General features: G+C 43.7%; 1 pseudogene; it reads right to left on the bottom strand.

Annotated features, from left to right (window-relative positions):
* LOC115407490 (rho guanine nucleotide exchange factor 10-like protein) overlaps positions 1–23,190 on the bottom strand; it is an 81,817-nt pseudogene that overhangs the window by 30,504 nt on the left and 28,123 nt on the right.

A 23,190-nucleotide genomic window follows, 5' to 3' on the forward strand; every position in this document is an offset into this window, starting at 1 on the left:
GTCATGCTGGAACTCCCAGTTCCCTGGGAAGAGTGCATGGACGAGGCCAACGAAAGGAAACGCGCCAAGTACCAGGAACCGGTAGACGAGTTCAGGAGGCAGGGCTGGAAAACCTCTTGTGAACCTCTGGAGGTGGGCTGCCGAGGATTCGCAGGGCGATCCCTCTGCAAAGTTCTCTCACTGCTGGGCCTCACAGGGGAGGCGAAGCGGAGGCCATCAGATCCACAACTGAAGCCGCAGAGAAAGCCACAAGATGGCTCTGGATTAAGAGGGCAGACCGTGGGTGAGCGCTTCTGGGACACAGGCCGGACTCTGATCACCTCTGGTCGGGTCGCCTGGGCGAGGGTGTCTGATGTTGAAAGACCCAAAACACCCAATGACCCCAGGTTACATCACTGATGATGTGTCCCAGCGCATCCGTGAGATGTATCTTTCAACAGTACTCATTACTTTGGATGCATCCTTTGTAAAAGACTTAAATACTACTTGTAGGAGTAACTGGGCTGTATTCTGTGTTGTCCTTGTAGACAACAACAACGGAGCCAGCTCACGGGCAGTTTTGACAGAACACTATCAAAGTCCATTTCAAATAGAGTTGTATATTTTTCCATTTTCACTTATTCTTGATTATCTTACTATGTATAAATAAGACCTTGTAACATCAAACAAACCTAGACAAATCTCATAAAACCAGAACATCTCCATCAGCATCAATTCTCTTCCACTAAAACACCTAGTTGCACTTCATCTTCTCACCGTCATCTCATGTGTTGGGCAGGAGAAAACAGGAAGTTTGCAGATCAGCACTGGGTAACTCAGAGAAGCTTTTTTTGTCTTTTCTTCTTCAGCACTCTCCCATCCCACGTTGTTTTCCTTCCCTGGACAGATCACCCAGTGAACAGGCAGACACTTTCTCATAGTTTCATTTGGAACTTCAAGCTCTGTATGAAGTATGACAGATATGAGTATTTCTGCCAGGCCCTCAATAAGTTTCAGTTTGTTGGCCTTTGGGTTTGCTTATTTAGTGAAGCACTTACTCTGAGCTATCTTGGCCAGATGAAGCCGATTGATCCAGTAAATTTTACTGAGGGGGCTGGGAGTGTTGAAGACCACCATGACGCTCACTGGACGGCCGGACCTGAAAAGTAAAATGACAGAAAATGTACATATTCGACACCACCCCCCCGAAGCCGAACCTCTATTTCCATTCTCACTTATCGGGTTTTCCGGGAACAGCCAAACACAGGCGGCACTTGTTGCCGTTCTGAATCTCCTCCTCCTTGAGACGGATCAGCCGTTGGAGAGCCTGACGCCAGTCCTGACACGTTGTGCTGTTTAGATTCTGCAATTTGAGAAACCAGGGAACATGCAAGTTGTTCTCTGTGTGTTCTCAAGATATGTTTAGGCCTTGTTACCTGATAGACCCCACTGAGCGTGCCGATCAGGACGGACACCTCCTCCACCACGGCCAGGTCGTGCTTCAGCTCCTGCAGCTCCTCATACAGTCTGGGAGGACCTAGCAAGCCTTCACAGCACAGCACTGTTAGCTTCCTGTCGCAAACTAATTGATGACTGATAATGATATTATGTTCACTTATAACTTTGAGCCAAAGGTTGTGTGCCCCATGATTTTCTTAAAAAATTCAACATTTCAAGTCATAACAAATTTTATTATCTGATTTTTTTCTATAAGTTTTTATGTTTTTCTAATTCAGGTAAATTACACCTGCTTTCTTTGCATCAAATGAAGTTTCTGGTGTTTTTTTTGTTTTGTTTTGTTTTTTTTTTTTGTTTTTTTTTAGAAATAAACATTCTACTGCACAAATCATCCACTTGTTTGAAGCAAAGACATAATTTATGAAATTGAGTGAAATCAAACTTTCCTTTGATTACATAAATATAATATAATTGTGTGTGTGTGTAAACATAAAGATACACGACTCAATACATGCTCAGAGTTTCACATCTTAAAATAGTTTCCAGAACTGTGTCGTCTTTGCTCAGGTCCACAAAACACGTGACTGGTGTACATCTGCAGGTCTACACTCCCTCCAACAGTGCTGCTGAGCACAGAGTTGTTTACTTTTTATTGTTGGTGTTATAAAAAGTTTTTTTTTTCCGACTTTTTCCAGTAAAATTCCATCCAACTGATTGAACTTGTGGATATGTATAGGTTTCATGGCACATATGTGGCTCCATTGTTCATTTACTTTAGTCTTTAACTGAGTGTTGAGTCTGTCTGTTCTCCCTTAGAGCTCGTGTCCGGAGTTTTGAGAGAGAGAAGTTTTTTTTTTTTGATCCAACGTCTCAGGTTCCGCCCTCCCTCTGCTTTCATGAGCGACCAAGCCACGCCCCTTTAATTGTGCACGCTATTATCCGTCGGGTGAAAATGAGAGCCTCCGAGTCCTGCAGCATCCTCCATGTTGAGCTGTTTACGGTGGATGTTCAGCAGACAGTGGATATATCTGCTGCAGAGCTAACTCTCCTCTGCTGGGCGAGCGGCCGTGCTCTCTGGCTGCTCCACACTTTGATTGACAGCAGGACAAGGCGGAAGCTTGAAATCTATTGGCTGAAGCTGACCGGCGCTTTTTCGGATAACATGGGGGTCTATGAGACGAAGGCGGGGCTCATAAATACATTTTTATATCGCTTTATGCTAATATTATATTGTAGTATCGAACCAGACTGACACATTTAAGCTCTGTTGAAAAATGATTCATACGTTGGAAACGAACGGAAACTCCGGACACCAGCTTAAGGTTTCGTCAAGAACTGAGGTGATTGTAGGCGTCCAATTTCACATAAATCACATTTGTCTGACATGATATCGGATTCTGACTTCACTTTTGGCATTGTAGTACTTTATTTTCACATACTGTAGCTAAAAATATCTTTGCTTTGAAGGTTGTACTTTTCCTTGAATTTGGGGGAATGATATATTCATTCCTCTCTAAAGTTGTACAGACTGTTGACATCCCTTTTTGCTCCCAGCCTTAAAATATCACCATGTTCTCCTGAAACAGATGTGAACACTTTCAATACAAGGGCCATCCTTTTTAGGGCCAATCCCAATTCTACCCCTTCCCCCTCCCCCTCAGCCCTTGGCCCTACCCCTATCATTCTCCTACCCCTTCCAGAACAGGGCTGAGGGCTGGGGCTGTCTTTGCAGCACTATGAATTGGGATACCCCTTTCGAAATAAGGCCAATTTGCAGCAGTGGTGCCTTTCTGGGCACTCAAGAACGTTTAACAATAAAGATTAAAAACACAATACAAATAAATACAGCAGAAAAAATAACAGCAAACTACAAGGAGAGAGTGAGGGTACAGGTGATAAGCAGATTGAAACAAAAGAGTTTTGAGTCTGGATTTGAACTGAGGAAGAGAGTCCATGTTGCGGATGTCTGGAGGAGAGAGTTCCAGAGTGATGCTCTGCTCTCCATGGTGCTGGGGAGGGTGGAGGCCACAGAGAGGTGGAGAGAGGAGGACCTGAGAAAGCATGTGGCGACATGTAGGAGATCAGACAGATGGGGGGGTGGCTTTAAATGTAAACAGAAGAATCTTGAGATGATCCGGAATTTGACAGGGAGCCCATGGAGCTGCTGGAGGACGGGTGATGTGGTGAGAGGAAGGGTTTTGGTGATGATGGAGCTGCTGAGTTCTGGACCAGTTGGAGCTGATGGAGGGATTTGTGGGAAAACCAGGGAGGAAGGGGTGCAGTAGTCGAGGCGGGAGGTGACGAGGCTGTGGACCAGGATGGCAGTGGTGTGAGGGGTGAGAGAGGAGTGAGAGAGGAGTGAGAGAGGGGTGAGAGAGGGGTGGAGACGGTTTATATTGCGTAGGTGGAAGTAAGCAGACCGAGTGATGTTATTAATGTGGAGTGAAAAGACAGTGAGCTGTGGAGGACGACACCCAGACTCTAACCTGAGGGGAGGGGACACTGTGGAGCTGTCCACTGTGAGGGACAACCTGTTAGATTTGGAGAGTGAGGACTTAGTACCAACAACAAGGAGTTCTGTTTTATTGCTGTTTAATTTCAGGAAGTTTGAGGTGAACCAGGATTTGATTTCAGAGATGCAGAGGGTGAGGGAGGAGGGTGGAGAGTGGAGTTAGGTTTACTCGAGAGAGAGAGCTGGGTGTCTCCGCGTAGCAGTGAAAGTTAATACCATGTTTACAGAAAATACTGCCCAGGGGAAGGACGTATATGATGAAGAGGAGGGGCCCCAGGACGGAGCCCTGGGGGACACCAGAAGTGATGGGGAGGGCTGAGAGGTGAAGGACTTGAGCTGGATGAACTGAGAGCTCCAGTGAGGGAGGAGTGAAACCAGAGAAGGGGGGTGTGTGTGATGCCAATGGTGAGAGACGACGTGGAAGGCTGCCTCAGATGGAGGAGGATGAGGATGAAGATCAAACCGTGGTCAGCTGCCATTAGAAGGTCATCTGTGATCTTTAATAGTGCTGTCTCGGTGCTGTGGCGGGACGGAAACCGGACTGGAAACGTTCATAGAGACGGTTGAGGATAAGGTGGGAGTGGAGCTGAGAGGATTCTGGAGATGAAGGGAAAGTGAGAAATGGGGCGGAGCTTATTGAAGTTATTGGGGTCTGAACCAGGCTTCTTCAGGATGGGGCTGACGGCTGCAGATTTAAACAGAGCAGGAACAGTTCCAGAGGACAAGGAGGAGCGAATGATGGCTGATATGAGGGGGAGCAGAGAGGGGAGGCAGGATCTGACCAGGACTGTGGGGAGGGGGTCCAGCTGGCAGGTCGAGGGCTTGGACTTGGTGATGAGATCAGAGATATCAGAGGGGGGAGGGAGTTCAAAGGTGGAAAGTAGATGAAATGGCGGGAGAGGAACAGAGGAAGGGAGAGGGGAGGTAGTGAAGCCGAGGTGTTGGTGGGTTTTCATGACCTTGTCATTGAGGAACTGGAGGAGAGAGTTACAGGTCTCTGGAGACTACAGGTGGAGGGGTAGAGAGTTAGGGGGTTGGATGATGCTATTGAAAACAGAAAAGAGAGTCTTGGTGTTGCCGGCATTAGAGCAGATGAGATCGGAGTAATACTGTGATTTAGCATGAGCAATGGAATCCTTGTAAAGAGATAGATAAGCAGTATACATGTCTTTGTGGATGTTGAGACCAGATTTCCAAAATAGCCTTTCAAACTGACAATTTTTGGATTTCATGGTACGGAGATCAGGAGTGAACCAGGGAGCAGACCAGGTGAAGAAAACAGAACGAGATTGAACAGGAGCGAGAGAGTTGAGGATGTGAATGAGTCCATTATTATACAGGAAAACAAGGTCATCAGGGGTGGAAGGAAGAGTCCAAAGTCAGGGTGGAGATGCAGGAGGAGAGGGAGTCCATGTTAATATCCTTTATGTTACGGAATGAAATGGTCTTGGAAACGGAGAGACGGAGGGGGAAATTAAATGAGAGGAGGAAATGGTCCAGAATATGAAGATCAGCAGCAGTGCAGTCAGTGAGACTGGAACAGCAAATTAAGTCCAGGGTGTGTCCTTTAATGTGGGTGGGGAAATCTGCAAACTGATGGAAGCCAAAACTGTCAAGTGATGAGGAGAAAACCTTGGTAAGGGGAAGAGCTGTATTGATCAGATGTAATTTGAAGTCACCCAGCAGAATTACATTAGGAGAGAGAGTGGCAAGGTGGGTGAGAAGGGCCGAGAATTCATTTAAAAAAATCAGTATGAGGCCTTGGGGACGGCAGACAGTAGCAATAATCGTAGGAGTGAGGCCGGAGATCTGACAGGTCAGGCACTCCAATGACGAGAGGGGGCAGAGAGGCTGGAAGGACCTTCCACATCTCGTGGTATAGTATTGCGAGGCCGCCTCTACGAGCCGAGGTGCGATGTTTGCTAATGTAAACAAACCCCGGTGGAATAGCATCGTTCAGCTGGGAGAAGTCACCAGGAAGTTCCCACATCTTGTTTAAACAAAGAAAGTCAAGCTTACGGTCCTTGAGGAGATCCTGGATGAGGTTTCCTTTGCCCGTGAGGGAGCGGATGTTCAGCAGACCGAAGCTGACGTCGGTGTTGTCGCTGGACTGAGGGGCGTTAGCTGGAGCATTAGCCGACCTAGCCAGGCGGGCTAACACGCTGTGGTTGACAGACCGGCCGGTGTTTCTGGGAGGATGCCGAGTGGAGGACCAGATGGAGGGAATCCCTTTGGAGCAGCCAAAGACAAAGCCCCGCCGAGAGCCACGGTGGATGCATCTAGGGCGAGGCTGGAAGCCGATGTCCGGGTGGAACTTCAGAGCTGCCAGTGGAGGTCCGGGCCATTGAGAGCAGAGCCTGCGTAGCTCTGCTGCCGAGTACTGCAGGATTCCTTCCACGGGTAGATGGAGGAGGGAGAAGACAGTCCAGGCCAATATGGAAAGCACAAACACCCTGCAGGCCCACTTCGTAAGGCGGTGAAGAGAGGCAATGACGTGGAGCCAGGTGAAGAGCCGAGCAGGTAGCCAGTTAGCTTACGGTGAGCAGCGGCAGCAGGGCGAGCCAGCGTTCACTCAACCGGAAGCAGTATAAACCGAAGTTTACCCACACCAGAGATTTAAACCAAGCTGGAGCCTCCTCAACGTTCTGTCTCTGGACTCTTGGCTCTTGCTGGACATGCCTTCTGTAGGCACTCAGTGTTGCCAGATTTTTTCAGTAAAATACGCAATAAAGTGGATGTGTTTGGAGCCACCGATAGGGTTATGCTTTAAGTCTCAGCTGGGTTTGGCAGCAGAAAAGCCCAAAACGGCACTTTGGAACAAGAAAAAAAAAAAGTCCCTCCACTTACGACCGTCAACATTAACAGGTGACTTTTCAAAATAAAAAGCTGATACTGTGCGGACCTGGCAACTATCGCTGCACTTCGACCCGGCTACAGTTACAACAGCGTATTTGTTGCTGCGATATTGTACTTCACCAAGAGAGGCAGCAGTGTGCTGCAAGGCACCTGGTCTGCCGGAAATTAGAACAACAACAACAGCAGCACAGCAGCGGTAGGACATTAGCTCGCGGAGAGAGAGCATTTTTTTTTTTATCCGTCCGGACAGGCGCATACACATAAACGACGGGCTGAAAAGCAGCTGTGTAAAATGAATCACAAAACCAAAAAACCGCGGTCCATTAGGGCGTATCGCCCCGCGCCGAGCGGACCCAACGGTTCAGTATTTTGCTGCGTACCGTTGCATCCCCAATGGACACCACACTCTGTAGAACTGGTCCACACTAGAATGTATAATGCTAGTAAGATATTCCAAGGGAATCAGCTCAAAAGTAAATTTATGCCAGCCTATGATCGATGGTGTCTTGTCACAAATCCATTGCAAAAGAATATTCTTCCTCGCGGCAAGAGTTAAAACATTAAATAATCTCTTGCTAGTTGAAGTTTTTACATGTTTGTTTGGGAGTCCAAAGATCAGGGCAATGGGATCTATTTCTATTTTGATGTGTAAAATGACCTCAATTTCCCTAATAATCTCAGACCAGTATCTCTGAAGTTTATGATAAGACCAGAAACAATGGGTTAGGGTTCCCATTTCTGTTTTACTTTTAAGACACAGAGGGGAGAGGGAGCGGTTGAAGAGATGCCGTTGAAGGGGTGATATGTGTAACCTATGTATATTTTGAATTTAATTTCTCTTGTACGGGTGCAAATTGAAGTCTTTTTTGCACTGGACCAAATAGAGTCCCATGTATCTTCATCTATAGTAAATATCAGTGACGTGCAGTCAGGGTAGGCAGGGCAGGCACTGCCTACCCTGGGCTGATAGGGAAAAATGAATTCATTTCATTCATTTTAATAATTAGTTTTTCTAATTTTTTCAATTGCTTTATTATTATTATTTACATATAATTTTCAAATTTTAATTTCCGATATAGTACTATATATAGTACCTTTCGGTTTGAAAGTGACAGCATTTAGTGCTTTCACAGCCCAGTAAAAATGACTCAACACAGACTCCTCCTGGCCAAGCAGAGAAGCTGCACAAGTAACTTCCCCTCGCGCTGTATTACAGTGAGGCCCACGCCCTCTCCTGAAGGCACAGCGCTGCTCTGCCTTTATCTGTCGTATCGTCGCAATGATTTGTGTTTGCGCAGGCGCAGTCGGTTTCTCCATCTAAAAATCATGTACGCAAAAAGGCAGATCGCGACGCTGCCTTTTTTACGTTACTCTGCTATTCCAATGCTCTACGTACGTTCACGGAGAATTAGTGAATCGGTCCTTTTCAGGTGACGTCACTCTGTTGCATTGTGGGATTGAATCTCCATTTCGCAGGCCACGGTCTCACTCTGTGATTCACGTCTTTGAGTGCGGCATTATTTCTCAGAAATGGGAAGATCGTGTTCGTGATAGGCTGCCATAATAAGTCGCATCGACGGAATGGGAGCAGGACAGAAGGCAGGCTCCGTTTTTTCCAGTTTCCCACCTGGAAAAGAAATGACGGGGAGCAGACTGAGGAAATGAGGAAGAGGCGTCAGACGGCGGGGGTCGCAGCGTGACATGAAAGAGCATCGCTCTCCACTCCAGATCTGCCAACATGGTTGTTTGCTCTCGACATTTTCATAAAGGCAAGTAAGCGAGTTTATTTGTTTTTAAGCAGTGTTACTGAAATGTGGTTTCTCTCTGAATGAAGTCACGTTAGCCGCTAACGGTTAGCGCACCTGCGAACTAGCTTCCCCCAGCTGCGAACCAACTTCACTTGTGGAATCCAGTCAGCGGAGGAGGGCAGTGGCGAATCACTTCATGCTGAATCTGTTAACTGTGATAACTGTGTGAATGGCATCAATTAGGGGCAAGAGGAGCGCCACATATGTGCAGTCGAGCTTTGAGCATAAACCTATTTGTTGTTTTTGGTTGTTGCTTTCAGGTGTTCTTTTAATTAAACGTGTGTTGGGGTGTGGGCCCTGTAGAGAGAGACGTTTCAGCACCGCAGGCAGCTCCGCGTCCGAATGGTCATTTTCTCACTCATTTTGCGTCTCGATCACAAACAAGGAATGCGCTGTGTGGCCATGACATATAAAGTTAATTGGGAGAGTCTTGGGACTGCTATGAAGTCATTGTTTAAGCTTTTTTAATGGTGTGATGCGATCTTGATTTTGTTAGAGGAAGCTTGCCTACACATGTAAATTGTCATTGGTGTGTCCGTCGCAATTTGCGACTGTCTGCCTACCTAACCCTGGAGCTCACGGCACGTGCCTGGTAAATATCAAGTTTCTGTTTCAGAGAAACGATTTATTTGAAAGCAAATAGTCCACCTCGCTCATGCTAACGCTGCCATCGCTGAACTTTTTCTCCCTTCTTTCCCAGCTCTGGCACAAACGGCAGCCCCGCTGCATTAACTCGCTGCTATTGGTCAAAGTCAGCGCCTGTGGGATAACTGAAGTTAGCCCAAATGATCAGTAAGTCACGAGGGCAGGACATGGCACCTGTCAATCACTTACAGGAACCAAATGAATGAAAGCGGACTGTATCAGCTGGGGCTGTAAAAAATAAGCCCATTTAGAGATACTCTATGTTTTTCTTTTGACTGATTGGTGCTGTTGCTTCCTTTGGTTTCACCTAAACTTAAAATGATTTTTTGTAAGTTATTTTTTAAAAAAATGTTCTTATCTTTTTGGTGTTAGCTGTCTTTTTGTGCTGGGAGGGCTGTTAGCCGTCCCAGTGTGTCGGCGTACCGGTGGAGCTGGAGCTGTGCTTCCCGCCCTGCACTGTCCACTCCTGTCCCATCTCCAACACCTGAGTCTGCAGCAGAGGGACCCGCCACTTTACTGTGTACTTCGGCCACACAGGAACGAGGGTGCTGGCATCAGGAAGACCTCTGCGGGACAGATTCATGATCAATATCTGAGTGCCAAACTTGGGAAGTCTTCAGGAATGTCAAACATCCAGATTAAAGGATTTAACCCGCTGAGGAATAGTAATAATAACCAATAATGTAAACCTATAGAGCAGGATAGACCTGGAAACCTGTGCCTATAGATATAGAGATTCACTTCCTTATAAAGACAAAGTGTGGTATGGCAAGTTTATTTAGACATATGAACAAAGCAATTCATCGTGCTTCATGAAGAGACAGAAGCATAAATATACATTAAAATACAACACATCAGAAAAAGTAGCAATTAAAAGATTGATGAGACCTCTGACTATGAAGGGTCAGAAGAGAATCAGAAGTGGACCCACACTGCATTCAAATCAAAAACAAATTGCAGAAAACAGTCTCACCTTGAGTTGACACTGACACAGATCAGTGTGTCATTGAGGAGAAAGACTTTCCGCTCCCTTGACTTCAGAACTTGACCTTTTTCTCCAAAAACGACTTCAGTGAGCAGTTCACCAGTGAATCAGCTGCTCCTGCTTGGAGTCAGCAGCTGGAAGCACAAGAATGCTACTAAATATCTCCACTGTGAGTGGAAGGAAACAACGGATCAGTTTTTACATGCACAGACAAACTCACATCAAGCTCCCTGAAAGTTTCTGGAATAGTTTAAATTAACTGTACATAACCTTCAGTTTAATGAGCTTGAACCTGCATCAGTAAACTGTTTTTGAATACCTTGTAAGTGCGGCCCCCTCCACTGAGAGCTAACTGCTGGAGCTCAGCCTCGTAATCGAACACACGTTCTGCTCATTCATCTTCTCAGCCAAAGTCTCCAGCTCGGTGAGAGCAAGCTGTAAGGGCAGCCGGTCAGCGTGGGACCTTGGAGTATTCTTCAACATGTCCTGAAGCAACACCACCAAGGACATTTACTCCAAGGAAATACATCCGCAGCCAGACGTTCAAACGAGAAAAAATACAGAATATTCACGAGAGAATTTACATTCTACTGAGCCTGATCATCTCTGTGGTGTGGCTCTGACAACAGATCACCTGTTGGCAGTGGGATTCAAACCTGAGAAGACCCAGTGTGAAACCTTCCATCCACCACAACTCTATATTTACCTCCATCACATCATGTTCTAATATTAATATCTGAGTAGGAATGTACCGTTTAAAAAATGTTTTAATGGTTGATTTTGTATATTTGCATACGGGGGCAGCTGGCCAGTAGAGGGCGCCAGGGTGCTGCCCCACCACTCGTCACTCACTACTCACTGTGTTTATTCATTATCTTGAATAAACACATACAAAACAACATTTAAAAATGTAATAATAAATTACAAATATTATAGAGTGAACAAGGCCGCTTTAATGCACGGGCTTACCTGGGCTGAAGCCCAGGGGCCTACCAAGTTCAGGGGCCTATCAAGAAGCTGGAAAAGTCGCATTGTTTTGTTACTTGTCAAGTTTTCTGTCAATCATTTTATACTTCAAGTTTGTGGCTGCTGATTGATCCTTCGCTAGACCCGCCCCGCCCTGTGAAAATGTGACGAAAAAGCTGCAGCAGACCGTCGGACATGCTGGGTTACAATTATCCTCACGCCGGGCTCACTGGCTCCGGTCCGGCTCCGGTCCGGCTCCGGTCCGGAGACACAACACAGCAGCACTGTCACTTGGTCTTCTTCTGTGATGTTTTACGGCACATTACTGCCACCTGCTGGTCATTATGATTGGAGCTTTTTTCTTGCAGGTTGTCATTTGTTGTAAGAATTTACAGAAAGAATCTGAAGTTCATGTATTTAATTTTTTTCTAACAAGCCTTAAGATATTCATATTTATGATACAAGAGTTATATGATATGATGTAACATAATTAAAGATATGCTTACAATGGAGTTTTTTACAACCGTGACAAATACCTTTTGCACTTCTGCTACTGTGGTTTTATGTTGTGTTATTTTAATTTGTATAAGTATGTTGATGTAGCACTTTGCACTTTGCCCAAGACAAATTTCCCACTGGGACAATAAAGTTTTCTATCTATCTATCTATCTATCTATCTATCTATCTTTACTACAGTACAACAAAACTGTCAAATTCCATCAAGACTAAAATTAAGACTAAAACTAATTTCTACAGACTAAATTTTAACTAAAACGAAACAAACTAAAAAACTAAAATGTGACTTTAACTAAATCAAGTCTTTGGTGAGGGACTAAGACTAAAGTCAAATGAATAATTCATGTCAAAATGAACACTGGTCCATTGAGCATGACATCCTTCATGATTTGGATTTCAAGGACATAATCAGAGGATTCTCTGCAGAGAAGAGCAGACGAGCGACAGAGCGGACACAGCTCTGCTGACTGCTGCCTCTGCAGGGTTTCAGTTGTTGTGGACGGCTGCTAATTGTTTGAATTAGAATGACTGAGTCTGTTGTTACTATCCATGGCGCTGAGTGTGTATGCAGATGTATCTGTGGGTGAGTGTCTGTGGTGTGTATGTAGGCCAGAAAAAGCTCATTTTGTTCTGATAGTGTTGATTTTCAAACTTTCACCGGTCTTGGTTTTACAGTTTTTCTCCAGTGGTTTGGCTCATTTCTTGAAACCGAAATTACATTTTCAAAACAACTTGGACAAATCTCCAAACTACCCTGTAACTGCTCACAACAGAATGGCATTTTTCATTCATGTCATCACATTTAAAATGTCTTAGTACATGTCTCAATGTCTCAGAAAATCTTTGCAAATAATTAAACACAGTAAGGATAGATTTAGCACAATTCCCAAGTGAATAGGTCATCTAAACTCAACTAAAGTAAACTAAAGTAAACTATCCAAACAATACTAACTAAATACTAGTTTAAATACTAAACTATCCACAAAGCTGCCCTAGGAGCTAGAATGCTGTGGGAAGTACGGTGCACTGAGCCCTGTCCTCTAATGTCTGAATGTTATTCCCTTTAGTCCGTTCATTGCTTTTCACCTGCTGTCCCCCCCTTCGAGGGGGAGTCTTCTCCAGTTTCAGTTGCTGACTCCACTATTACGAGGGCCTACGAACAAGCTCCGTCCGGACCGGGAGGACACTCCTGTCGGTCCTGCCCGCGGACTGGCTTCGGTTCTACTTCTGGGATCCGTGGTTCTTGTGCTGGACCGTCCAACGGACTGTCCTCAACATAGTCCTAGGCTTTACTTCTTATTGTCTCAGCTAGCTGTTGCCAAGCTGTCCGTCCTGGAGAGGGATCCCTCCATACTGTGGTTCTCCCCAAGATTTCTTCTTCTCCCACTGGTTTCTGGAGTTTTTCTTGCGGATGTGAGGGGTCTAAGGCGGTGGTTGCTTCGTTTTGTCTCGTTACTGTGAATCTGACATATTAACATTATGCTTATTCACTGTTTTTATTTTTACAAACCAATGTAACATCTTGAAGCCTCTGAAGCAACTGTTGTTGTGATACTGGGCTATACAAAAATAATTGATTGATTGTTTGAAAAAGTTATTAAGACTCTGTGAAAATAAATATTATAGCTCAGTAGCTATTTATGAAACTTCATTTTAATGGGGAATCCTCTGTGGGGCTGCACCATTTACCCATGCAATAATGTCACCATTTCTTGTTTCAAAGTTTTTTCTGTTCATTACCAACCTTCTTGTGCAGCAGCGACACTGTTAAGTTACAGCTGCAGTTCAAATAAGATGCAAAAGTCTTTGTGCAAACAAATATCACTGCAGCTATTTAAAGTACGATTAGATTGTGCATAAACAAGTAACACTGCAAATAAAATGAAGGAAAACAATGTGCACCTTGCAGTCCCCGGCGTCCACACAACTAAGTCACAGAACTTTGCAGCCGTCACAAAGATTTGAGTCTGCGTCTGGCTGTAGTGTTCTGTGTCTGGCTGTAGTGTACTGTCTTCTTCAAGATAAAATGCCGTCACTGAAGTCCAGACAAAAGTTGGTGCCCTGACAACCTGTAGCGCTGTGCTGCTGCGATGCTTTGATGGACATTTCACTTCCAGGCAGCCTTTTCCACAACAGGAGCGGTAAGTGAGCCCAACCGGGTCTGAACCGGGTCCAGCTGGTCTCCGTACAGTCCGTCGCGTTTCTGTTTCGGTCCATTTTTCCTCGTGTTTAATTCTATCTTGTCGCAGCACAGTACGTGATCATACACGGTAAACGTTGTAAACGTGAACACGCACAGCGCCACCTCCTGTTGTGGCATGCAAATTACGCACTGGCAGTTGTGAATAAATCCTAAGTCCTGCGGATGCGACTCAGGAAGGTGCAAAATTACTGCAAAAAGTCACATGACAGCGGGGAGCCAATTGTTTCTCCAACCTGCAGAATTGTTTTTTGTACTCGAAAAAAAATAATGCATCTTGAAAGATATTTTAATGTAAGTGCAGTTAGATATTTTTTTAATTTGTGGAACGTTTTTTTGATGAACAAACCTAAGTGCATTAGTTATGAATGACATTTTGCTTTTGCAAAACACACTGAGTTTGTTTGTGAATCATTAGCTGTGAATAAAACACATTTTTGTTGTTGGTGAGGTTCTGGCATTTCACTCCATACAGATAACTTAGATAGTGGTGATAATAATTAGGGACCGAGCCCTCTGGGCATGGTCTCTATTGTTATTCGTCCGTTTCTTATTATTATTACGCGGCCCACGTGTTTGACCCCAAATTTGACCCCCTAAACATGCACGAAAACTCACCAAATTTGGCAGGCACATCATGACCGGCGAAAAAATTTTTAAAATGGAAAAGTTGACCTCTTCAGCTCTCTAGCACCACCTCGAAACAGTAAAATTGCAGCCACAGCCCATATAAATGTCGTAGAGAGATCAAACCAACACTCACGCGTTCGTCTCATTGAGATCTACATTTCATGCACTGACACCCCTGACCTAAATCCAACAGGAAGTCCACCATTTCCCTTTCAAAGTAAAATTTTGATCAAAATCACTCCTCACGAAAAAATTATCTCCTCCGAGACCGTTTATCTCGCAGATGTTAGAGTAATGCGACAAGATAGAGGACAACTTTCTCTACAAAAGTTGTTGAAAACTTTGTCAAAAGTCTCACGGTGTGGATTTTATTAGCCCTCAAAGTTGGAAGTCTGAAATGCTGCCTTGCTCCGGCCCTCATCCGCCATAATGGGGGAAAAAAGGAAAAAAGTCGCCTTTTTCCAGCACCTCGAACAAATGGCGACTGTGGCTAAACCGTGACTCCCATCAACAAACCGAGCACATGTGAAGTGTCACCAGGTTCTCCCGAACAAGATGATGTAACATATGTGTTCAAAATATCTTGATATATGGCAGTTTTTTGCGAGAATAAAAAGGTGTGCGCTCTGCATTTTTTTGCTCTCAGTTATAATGGAGCCGGATGGGGAAAAAATCTCGCGCTCTCACAAACTGAGGCCTCTATGTGTCCAAATTAAAATTCTGACTGGTCTGAAAGCCTCACCAACTGAAAGACAACAAAATTTCCTATCAAACGTGATATTTTTTGTTCAGTTTTGCCAAATAGAAATGGGACAAGGAGCAGTTGTTTCCCAAACAGAAAGTTTAATTTTCTCCTCTCTCCCACTCACATGACCATATATGGACATACGGTGCAGTTACACAGCTGACAGCAGCTGTCAGTCAAACTGTGACACTCAGTGCCTTCATTCAGTGACTGTCAAAAGCAGATGGGAGAAGCTAACAGCTTCATGTTAGTGGATGGAAGAAGCTAACAATTCCCTGTTAGTGGATGGGAGATGCTAACAACTCCATGTTAGTGGATGGGAGATGCACGACACGCATGCGCCCACCTCATCCCCGTTCTCCTCCTCCTCCAGAAAGAGGGGGGTTGGAGCGGACTGAACCGGGCTTCCCACACACCCTCTTCCTCCCTCCTCTCCGCTCCGGCGCAGGAGCGACATCACCAGCCCCCCCCCCCCCCCCCCCCCCCCCCCTTTCTCTCCTCTTCTCCGCCGTCTCTGTCTCGCATGATCTCGTCACACCCCATGCAGGAGATCCGCACACCAGCCGGGAGACCAGGTCTCCGCTTCTTTCTCTCCTCTCTCGTCTACCCCGCTCTCCCTGCCGGGAAGCCGGACCAGGAGAGTCACGCCCTCACTCCCTTCGCGGAGCCCAGACCCAGGACTCCGAGAGACGCCCCGCTCCGCCTCCAACCACACACACACGCACACACACTCACAGCCGGTCACCGGACAGAGCAGACCGAGCCCGATTCACACACCCACTCAAACACACCGTACACAGAGCCACACAAAGCCGGCCCCACCGGGCCATGCTCCGGACGGGTTAACACCCCTCCTCATGCATCTCCACACACACACACACACACACACACACACACACACACACACACACACACACACACACACACACACACACACACACACACCTTGCAAGTTTTGAATGTTCTGTTTTGTTGATTAGATGTTTTAATTAGTAATAGACATTGTTAATAAAAAGCTCATTAACTGAACTGAACAAATTATTCTTGTGTTTTTGGTGGTCTTGTGACTAAGTTCCTGGTTGTATCAGCCTGTGCTCGATCTCACACCTTCTCTGATAATGTAACAGTTGTTTATCCAAAGATTAACAACCATCTTAAATTATCTTTCCATCTTTGAGACTGAAAATTGGTAATAAAAGTTCCTCTGACGAGGTGGTGCCCCGAAAGTATAATTAAATACCCACATGGTTTATTTCATGCATAATTCACAACTTCTCTCAGTTCATTTCTGTAATTTACCAATTTCCAGTAATGGGTCATGTGTGGCATTAGTGATTAATTAATAACACCTGGTTAATCAATAATTTAATGGTTAAATCACTCTGTGGTCTACTCCATTCCCAAATAGCTGATTATTCAACATTATTAACGAATAAATAACCATTTATTTTGATTGATAATAATTGATGTTGGGTTAAATTACTTGGTGCTTCACTTTAAACAGTTTATTACGCCGTAATTGATTGTTATTGGTGACCCACTCTTAATGACCTGCAATTATTAATTGGTAAATCAAAATTACTCAATTAATAAGTAACTAAATTACTTAAAATAATCTATTACTTCCAGTAATCAGTACTTTAATCATTTATTCCCATTACCAATCGTAAACCCCAACACGCCCAAGGCTCTTTTTCCCAGCCCAATGACTTTTAAAGTACAATGGGCGGGAACCCACCCAATCTGGCAACACTGAGCACAACTAGATGTATGTTGTTGTTTTCCCTCAGGTCTCTCATCAGTGTCTTATCTCTCCGCTCCCAAGTGTTTATTCCTTCCCTTTCTAATATTTCAGCTTTGCAGACATCCCGCGCTTCCTCCTGTTTTTCTCTCAGGTCTTCGCTACTCTGATTCAGGATATGTTGCTTGTTTTTGGTCTTGCCTTCATCTGATCGCTTTTGGATTTTTCAGCCTTGACCCGACATTTCCAATAAATACTTTGAGGATGTCCTTCCTGTCTCCAGGTACTTTTGGGTCTTTGCCAGTTCTGACAAAAAAAACACATGACACACAAAAAACACAAAAAACAAAACAAAACAAAACAAAACAAAAAAAGACACTAATCTCAAACATACGAAGCCCGGTCATGACATGGTTAAAAAAAAAAAAAAAAAAAAAAAAAAAATTCAATTGTGGCCATGAAATACTAAATCGTGCGCACGAAATACTAATTTCATGGCCATGAATTAGGAATATCATTCACTGAACAATCCAGTAAAGTTAGCAGCATATTGACAGATACAGACTTCTGGTCTCAATAACACTTCAACAAAACGTCAATAACATACAAAGGGCGCCTCCATCCCATCGCTGTGAGGTGGACTATACGCTGCAAGCTCACTTTTATTAAAAGTGTTTGTCTATCAAGCAGCAGAAACAACATTGACTTCTGTGAGCAGCCGGTGGTGCTGCGGGGATTAGGGATTTGCAATTTACAAGACGGTGAAGACAAATTCCACAAAAACACAAAGCAAAACGTAATACTATCACTGGGATTCACTTCACTTGTCTCCTGTCATAATAGGAAAACATTTTGTTTGATATAATATTTTTTCATAGTTTGTTGAGGCAGATTCCATCCATCTAATGTAAGCTACAGTGAAGTTATTAAAAAAAATTACTCCTAAAAATTCATGAAAACTATGTAAATATCTTTTTTGGTCAAACTAATTGCTTTAATATGACCAGCAGGAGCTCCTTTGACACTTAAGGAGAGTTTCATTTTCTTTTGTATGTGATAGTGAAGTTATTGAAAAGTATTACTTGTTAAAATACAGAAAAATCCATCCATCCATCCATTTTCTACCGTTACCGTGACCCGGCCCCGGAATACAGAAAAATGTTAAAAAAAAAAAAAAAAAAAGCTCCTCCTTTGATGGGTTCAAACAAGTTTCATTCACTACAGTGAAGTTATTTGAATTTCATTATTCACAAAATCCATTCAGACTTGATTTTTTTTAATATCAGTGTTTTTCAATTTGATAGGAAACAAATGAAGGTTGTAGTGATTATGGTGACACTGCAGTGAATCCCTGTACTGTTTTTGTGGTGTTTATCTTCACTGTTGCAGCATCTTGTAAATTGTAGACGGTCCCTTATTATACAGTTATGGAGACCAAAAGTCCGTATCTGTCAATGGACTCTATGAACAACTTCACCACTTCCTGTTTCCTGTCTTTCGTGATAGAAGGAGCTGATTAATGCAGGTGTGTCTGACCTCTGTAACAACTTCAGACACTCCTGCATTAATCAGCTCATCCTATCATGAAAGACAGGAAACAAGGAGCCTCCTGATGTTCAGGAAGTGGTTGAGTTGTGCATAGAGCCCATATGCTGCCAACTTTACTGGACTGTTCAGTATATGAATGATATAACTAATTCATGGCCACAAATTAGTATTGTGTGGCCACGAATTTAGTTTTTCAAGGCAGAAGATTTATTACTTCGTGGCCACAAATTAGTAATTCATTTGCACAATATATTTTTTTTTATTACCATGTCATGTCCGGGGATCCGCACAAACATTATTCATTGAACAACTTCAAGTATAAAGTAAAAGGCTCACGTCATCCTGTCCTCATATCTTTTAACACCTTTACAGATGAAAGGAAAGTGTAGATGACTCTTACGATCTTCTTGTAATCAAAATAATCAGGGTATAACGAACAACTGCCAGAATAAAATTTAAGACAGAAGAGAACGTAATCTGAATCAGTTTGTTCAGAAAACTTGTGGTGCAGTTAGAGAGACACAGAGAACAGCACTGCCAGGATCCTGGTGAGGGCATGCAAACATGATCACTTCAGCCCCATCCTCAAACCTCTTCGCTGGCACCCTGTCCCAATCCCGACTGAGTGCAAGGTCTGCTTCCTCACCCAGCAGTCATTCATGGGCCCCCCGCCCTCAGGAACTCTAAACCACAAACACCCTCTGAGAACCCAGAAACAACTGCAACTGCTAAAACAGAAGTAAAGAAATTGCTTTTTCAATTCCTCTTTTTTCCAATGGAAAACATACATTTTTTGAACAGTTGAGACCTAGAAAGAAACTAAACGTTCCACAGGACTATTGGTTTCAGTCACTCATGTTCTTGCGGACCTGATAACCCACTAACCTCTGCCCTCAGTGTAAAAATATCCACATAGTACTGATCTCAGCCATACCTGAAGTGTGTGAGGGGACTCTGGATCAGTGACTCACCTGCAGGAGCACAATGAACTGAGGGAAGCGCTGAATTGGTTTCACCATCAGGCCATACAGAGTGATCCTGTCAGGACTTGATGCCTGCTTCTTCTGAAATCACAGCACAAAACTATTGTTTTCATTTCACATCTGGAGAATTTTCCTGGTGAAATACAACATTGCTTTCACCACAACGACAGCTGGGTTTTATTAATGAGTTTTTCTGAATAAAATAATAACACATTTAATTTCATAGTGTCTTCAAGACAGTCAAGGACTCTTTTTTTCCATTTCATTTAAAGCTGGTGTCCAGAGTTTCCGTTCGTTTCCGTTCGTTTTCCAACGTATGTATCATTTTTCAACAGAGTTTAAATGTGTCAGTCTGGTTCGATACTACAATATAATATTAGCATAAAGCATATATAAAAATGTATTTATGAGCCCCGCCTTCGTCTCATAGACCCCCATGTTATCCGAAAAAGCGCCGGTCAGCTTCAGCCTATAGATTTCGAGCTTCCGCCTTGTTGTGCTGTCAATCAGCGTGTGGAGCAGCCAGAGAGCACGGCCGCTCGCCCAGCAGAGGAGAGTTAGCTCCGCAGCAGCCGCCGCGCTCACCTCGGATATATCCACTGTCTGCTGAACATCCACCGTAAACAGCTGAACATGGAGGATGCTGTAGGACTCAGAGGCTCTCATTTTCACCCGACATAAAGGGGCGTGGCTTGGTCGCTCATGAAAGCAGAGGGAGGGCAGAAAAAACCTCTCTCTGTCAAAACTCCGGACACGAGCTTTAAATTAATAATAATTTCATTTCTTGAAACTGAAATTACATTTTCAAAACTCGAAGATCATTTGGCAAAATGGCCTTACAGTTCAGCTCAACACCATAGTTCACTTGCAAAAGCTCATCTCTCTCTCAAAACTGTTCACACTTGTTTCAAAGATTCATTTCTTTCCCATATAAACAGTCAGAGCCTCCAAAATGTAAAGATCCTTCTCAACAGCTTCTTCTCATTTTTCAAAACAGACCGGACGTTCTCAATTCTCTTGGTTCTCCTGCCAAAAACAACCTGGACGGTTCAGCAGAACCACGGTTCACCTGTCAGAGATCAGATCTCTTCCAAAACAGTTCACTCAGGTGGGAAAAACTAAATTTCTTTCTCAAACAGATGGTCAGTGTCCTCAAAATGCTTTGTCCTTCTGACATTGTGTGAGCTCTGACAGTCAAAATGTTCAGATGTTTTGTCTTTAAGGGCAAAGAACCATTGAAATGTTCCTCATCTACCTTTCTGTCTGAGCCCAGTGCTTCATTCATCATGGTTCCTGTGATAGTTTTTATTTTCTTCTTTGGGTTTTTAGCTAACAGAAAATATTGTGTATAAGAAAATGAAGACAAAAAGCATTTTACACTAAGAAGAACCTTCAAGTTCTGATTCACACATCGCTCTCATGCCTCCAAGGAAACTGTTAGAATTTGTATTACACACAGAGCAACTTCCATCCTCGGAGTTCAATATGCTGTAAAATAAAAACAAAGACACAAAACAAAAAACAGAATCTGACACTCGAGAGGCCCAGGCGCAGACCTCCACCACAGCTCCGAGTCAGTCACCAGCAACAATAAGAACACCAGATGTGATAAAAAAACAAAACATTTTATTTCTCCCCAACACAAACAATGTCTGGGAGAAAGCTGTTTGCTGCTTGTTCATATCTCAGTGTGTTTCCTCACAGTGACTGACACTCCGGAATCCCCCTGTTTTTGTCTGTTCTGGATCCTGGTATCCAGAATACTTCTGTGATCTGGATCAGCAGCTGATATCTCTTAGAGTCCTTGAAGAACTTACTGTAATTTCTTGCTAAGCCCCCTTGTCATTTATTGTTGAGTTATGCCCAACTATGTGAAAGACTCCCTATCTCTCAATGATAAAGAATCCTTTAAAGAATTCCTGGATCCAGACAGTGATCCGGATCGTCACCAAAATTTAATGGATTCTAAGTTAGCCCAAGACCCACCTTTCCACAAAGTTTCATTGCAATCTGTCTATAACTTTTTCCGTAATGTTGCTCACAAACCAACCAACCAACAAACCGATGTGATTCCATAACCTCCTTGGTGGAGGTAACAAAAAAAAAGGAACATTGTCTGTAGCCCAATGTGCTGTAAATGAAGCTGGAGTTTCACAGCTCTCTTCTTCACTGGTCTCCCTCCTCACCCTCCTGACTGTCCTCCTCACCTTCATGCAAACACCATCCATGTCTGGGTCTCATGGTATTGAAGTGTGTTTTTGACTAATTCTGACAGCTGAACAGATGATTTTGCAGGTGGTGACTGATACAATGAAATTAGGCTGAGATGTTTTGGAGAGAACAACCATTAGACTGAGAATCGATCAGTCAGTAATGATCGACATGAACTATTCACTTGGGAATTGTGCCTAAATCTATCCTTACTGTGTTTAATACATTTGCAAAGATTTTCTGGACATTGAGACATGTACTAAGACATTTTAAATGTGATGACATGGATGAAAAATGCCATTCTGGTTGTGAGCAGTTACAGGGTAGTTTGGAGATTTGTCCATGTTGTTTTGAAAATGTAATTTCGGTTTCAAGAAATGAGCCAAACCAATGGAGAAAAACTGTAAGACACAGAGGGGACAGACAGTGGTTAAAGAGATGTCTTCGATGAGGGGATATATGTAATCCATGTAACAGTTTAATTTGTATTGCTCTTGATGGAGTGCATATCGAGATTTTTTTTTGCATGGGATCAAACAGAATTCTGTTTCTTGTCATGTTGGTGACAGACAGTTCCTTTTCCCTCACACACCTGGTCGAATGAGTTTAAGGACACTTTGTTTTGTTGTTGAAATAGCTTTTTTCAATGACAGGTATTTCAAGGTAGGTAATAAGAGTTGTGTATTGGTAATGTTTTATTTTCAAAAAGAGAAAGAACGAGCCTCTCAAAACGAAATTTAAGGATTACCAGGCCAGCGGGAGGCGCATTACGTCAGGCTCAGAGCGATTCGTACCCGAATCACTCATACTGCTGTGCCTTCAGCGCCCTGCACAGGAAAATAGGAGCGACTGCGATCTTGCAGAAATAGCTCTTGCTGCCCATCAGGCAAAGGTGAAAACGTGTGTGGGTGTGAATAATTGATAATTTAATATTTAAAACTGCGCTGTGCCCCTTTAAGCCTCGTCTACGCTTATTCCAAAAGTTATGTCCTTCAACACCCTTTGGAGAACAGTACAGGGATGATTTGGATGGTGTATAAAAACCAAGGCAAACACATTCATTTTAAGCAGGGTTTTGCAAACTAATCAAGAAACAGGAACAGAACCCCAATCTTCCAAATCCTCCGTAGTTTTGTGAAATAAAGGCACAAACTTAGCTTTATACAGCCGGTCAAGAGAAACGGTGATAGAAATACCAAATATTCAAATCCATTCAGTGACCAATCAAAAGGAAAAGGCTGTGACCATCGTTGGTATTGTTGAGAGAGTACCAAGGGGCAGAGCCTCTGCTTTAGCTAAATTGGATCTGAATAACAGAGATGTTCAAGAGCCTCTGTTCGCAAGTCCAAGTCCAAGTCTCAAGTAGGGCTGAAATGATTCATCGAATAAATCGAATAATTCGATTAT

The sequence above is a fragment of the Salarias fasciatus genome, chromosome 20 (genome assembly GCF_902148845.1).
Source record: "Salarias fasciatus chromosome 20, fSalaFa1.1, whole genome shotgun sequence".
Lineage (NCBI taxonomy): Eukaryota > Metazoa > Chordata > Actinopteri > Blenniiformes > Blenniidae > Salarias > Salarias fasciatus.